Consider the following 4,083-nt stretch of genomic DNA (forward strand, 5'->3'; position numbering starts at 1 on the left):
ATAGGGGTTGCAAAGGCGACAGATGCAAGTCGTGCACTCAAGTACACGAAGTCCCTATCATTATCATTACATAGTATAAAACAAAGTCGCTTACCGCTGTCTGTCTCTTTATATACTTATATCTCTAAAATAACGCAACTGATTTTGATGGGATTGTGTTTAATGGATAGATTGATTCGAAAGTAAGGTTTTTGTATATTATACGGACATGGTAAAGAAACAATAATAATTTTAGATGAATCTAATGTGATGTCGTAAATAAACAAATTCTCTAGAAAATTTAGTATCAATATTGCACCCGTCCGAAGCCGGGCTAGGTTGCTAGTATCAATATAAATATAACGCAAATAGTGTTGCATGTCCATTGTGAGCCCAAAACAGCAAAAATCTTTCTTTCCTTTTTCCCAAATAGAAAAAATAACAAAATATTTAAATGAAATTTAAAGGCTTAAATAAACTCACTTAACAACTTTTGCCATTTTGTTCTTAAACTATTAAATTAGTGCTAACTCTTAAATACGTATACATTGTATTTGTATATATAATATATAGAGTATATTCGTTTAACTATTTTTAAAACTAAGTTACACTTAGTCGGCTTTCGATATCTTCTCCTGCACACCTCCCCTATCCAACAAAACTTTAGCGCCACAGCTGATAAGCGACGCTTAATTAATAACTTAACGTACTCTGCAAACAAACGCTGTGATAACTTGTATCTCAACTTATAGGGATTTCTTCACAAGACTCCGAGTTTATTTATTAATGGCATAAATATATGTATTTAATAGATGTAAGATGAGGTAGGGTTTTGTGTAACTCTTGGTAGGTTAGGTTTACCACCCACTCATCGGATAATTTACTTAAAAATATTTAGGGTTGTTGTGTTCGGGTATAAAGATTAGTAAAGGGAGTGAGTGAGTACAGGCACAAGGGACATAAAATCTCAGTGTCCAGAGTTTGTAGCGCACGCAAGTTTGTAGCAGTACGGAAGATTTCTTTCAGGCCCAATTTATATGAAACTTATCATCAGGTGCTTTTTGCTCATTGGCACACCTATAACTGTAAGGTTGCTACAGGTGGGTTACTCGCGTGTCAAGTTTTCAACTGTTTAAGTCTTATTTTGGTATATGTACCGTGCAAACATATGAATTTAGTAAAAAATCTATATATAAATGTTAATATTACTCCAATTTTATTATATATAATGTATATGTACATAAAAATAATCTCGATTCTCGTTAACGAATAAGTATTACTGAATCAGTTATAATATTCGACGCCATATTGAAATTAAGGAGCTGACACACTTGCGTCATTAAGCGAAGCGTAAGGGAACAAGACGTATATTTATCGCCTGAGATAAAATGACTGCTATTATTTTAATTGTTTGAAATAATTAAGAATTAGTAATTAGCAAACGAGAATTTTTCATAACGTATTACTTCATGAAATATAACAATTGAATCTCAATTTGATTATAACACTAAGATTAATCTTAAATTCCATCCGTTGATCCTATATGGGTCACCTGATGGTAAGTGGTCACCACTCACTCACTCACTCACCCTTAAAACCGGAACACAACTATAGCAAGTACTGTTGTTTGGCGGTAGAATATCTGATGGGTGGTACCCAGACGGGCTTGTACAAAGCCCTACTACCAAGTAAAGTTTCCACCAATTTATTTAAATAATACCAATACCCAAAAAAATGATTTACTTTAAACGATGACCCTGTGATCTGAATAATACCCGCGCACCTTACATATTTGCATGTTTTTAAACAAACAGATAACGCTTGTTATTTTAACATTATAATATTATGTCACTGCTATGACTTTCTAAAGCTTTTGTTTTAATAAACATCATTTATCAAAAATGAAAAATAAATTGTTTTAAATATTCGCGAACATTATAAACAATAAGTTAATAATTTTGTCTCAATAATTCACAGATTTAGATAGTAGTTGTAATAAAGTTATTAATTTCGGGATATTTACCATGTTTTTCTACCATGTCTCGTGACATTCGTAGACAATGTCGAAATATCGAGCTCCACCGAACAAATATAAAAAACATGATAAATATCCCGAAATTAATAACTTTAATAATTAAAATAACTATGTTAATTTAAAATGTTATTTAGGTATAATAATTTAAAAAACACTAAATATTACAAAAAATTGACAACATATGAGTATCATTTGATATGGAGGTGCATTTCAAATAGCCTGTTCGCCATATTGGATTTAAATAACGTGATTATTTTTTCGTATTCCTGACAGCAAATGAGGGCATTTGATATCCATATCATGGGGTTGATTTCTAACAGCCAGTCCGCAATCTTAGGGAGGCAGCCATATTTAATTTGTAATGACGTTTCTTAGCTAATCATGTAGTCATCAGAACTCAGAACGTTTGCAAAATTTCATCTTAATCGAAGGCCGGGCCATTAAAATTCCAAGTTTATCTTACATACATAGCACATGTGAAGATAAAAGGTAAAAAATATTGAAAAGTATGTATTGGCCGTTTCTTATCCATACATTTTTCCTAATTTCAAAAAGGGATATACCGCGTTTGGTTTATAATTACAACATTAGCTATTAAGCCAGTAGTTAAATACTCATTATAATCCATTCAAATAAACCATTTGTTTGTCCGTACGTTAAAGCAGAGAAAATAATGCTGAGTGAAATTTGCAACTGAGGTTTAATTTATAACGTAAGCATCCGCTAAGTGAAACACATTGGAATTTTCGACTTTATGAGAAAGAATACAAAGACGAAAATCAATTGACAGTATAACATAAAACACTAAAGTTCAAGATAGCGTAACAATCACTAATTATACTTTAATTTAAGGCATTTATGATTTCGAAAAACTTTTAGATACTCCCTTGTTTCTTTAATTAACCGAAAGGAACTCAACCAACATCTGACCAGATCACTATTGAAGCAATCTAGTATACTAAAATTATAATTGTGAAAATTATAATTTACAGTTTGTCTGTCTTTCTGTCGCTCTTTTACAACCAAACCGCTGAACCGATTTTGATGTAATTTGGTATAAAGCAAATTTGAAAAAGGCGTATTATTCGATACAAGATTTTGTAGATGATAAAAAAGCGTGGAATTAATACCTGTTGTCTTCCAGGCAGGACGATTAACTAACTTTTACTTTTTTCGACGACCTCCATGGTCGAGTGGTGTGTACACCGGTTTTCATCGGTACGCCACTCTGAGGTCCCGGGTTCGATTCCCGGCCGAGTCGATGTAGATTACCATTAATTTTCTATGTTGTCTTGGGTCTGGGTGTTTGTGGTATCGTCGTTACTTCTGATTTCCATAACACAAGTGCTTCAGCTACTTACATTGAGATCAGAGTAATGTATGTGATGTTGTCTCATATTTATATTTATTTATTTTACTGAACTTTTTTTTAAATGTTGAAAAAGAGTAACTACTGAGTTTCTTGCCGGTTCTTCTCGGTAGAATCTACTTTCCGAACCGGTGGTAGCTTCACTTAATTGTTATATGACGATTCAAAAGTGCTTGAAAAAGCCCACTTCAATAAAGTATATTTTGATTTTTTGATTTTGATTTTGATTCCAAGGTTCATATAGGCTACTTTTTTGCCTACAACAATAACATCATCCTGCAAATTTCCTGGTCTGGTCTAAAGCCCCTCCCTTTGAGGAGAATTTTTGGAACATATTCCACCACGCTGTTCCAATGCCGGTTGGTGAAAATTCATTTGGCTTAACACATGACAATCACACCCCTAAAACGCGAACGAAGCAGCGGGCGACAAATAGTTAGGTATAAAGCGTCTCAAGTAGTACTCCAAACTAATCTTGTAAGGAGTACTGAATAAATAAATATAATACATTATTTACTTATCTCAACCTATCCTTTACACAAAAGCACCTTATCACAGGACGGATGCTGTGATATGGAATTGGACGAGACGTCATATGGTACTGTTGAATCAGTATTGACTTCAAATTTATGAGAGGAACAGTTAAAGTAACCACAACACAGCACAGTAAATACTAATGGAAACATAGAATCAATAAAAA

This window comes from Vanessa cardui, chromosome 23 (genome assembly GCF_905220365.1).
Source record: "Vanessa cardui chromosome 23, ilVanCard2.1, whole genome shotgun sequence".
Taxonomy (NCBI): Eukaryota; Metazoa; Arthropoda; class Insecta; order Lepidoptera; family Nymphalidae; genus Vanessa; species Vanessa cardui.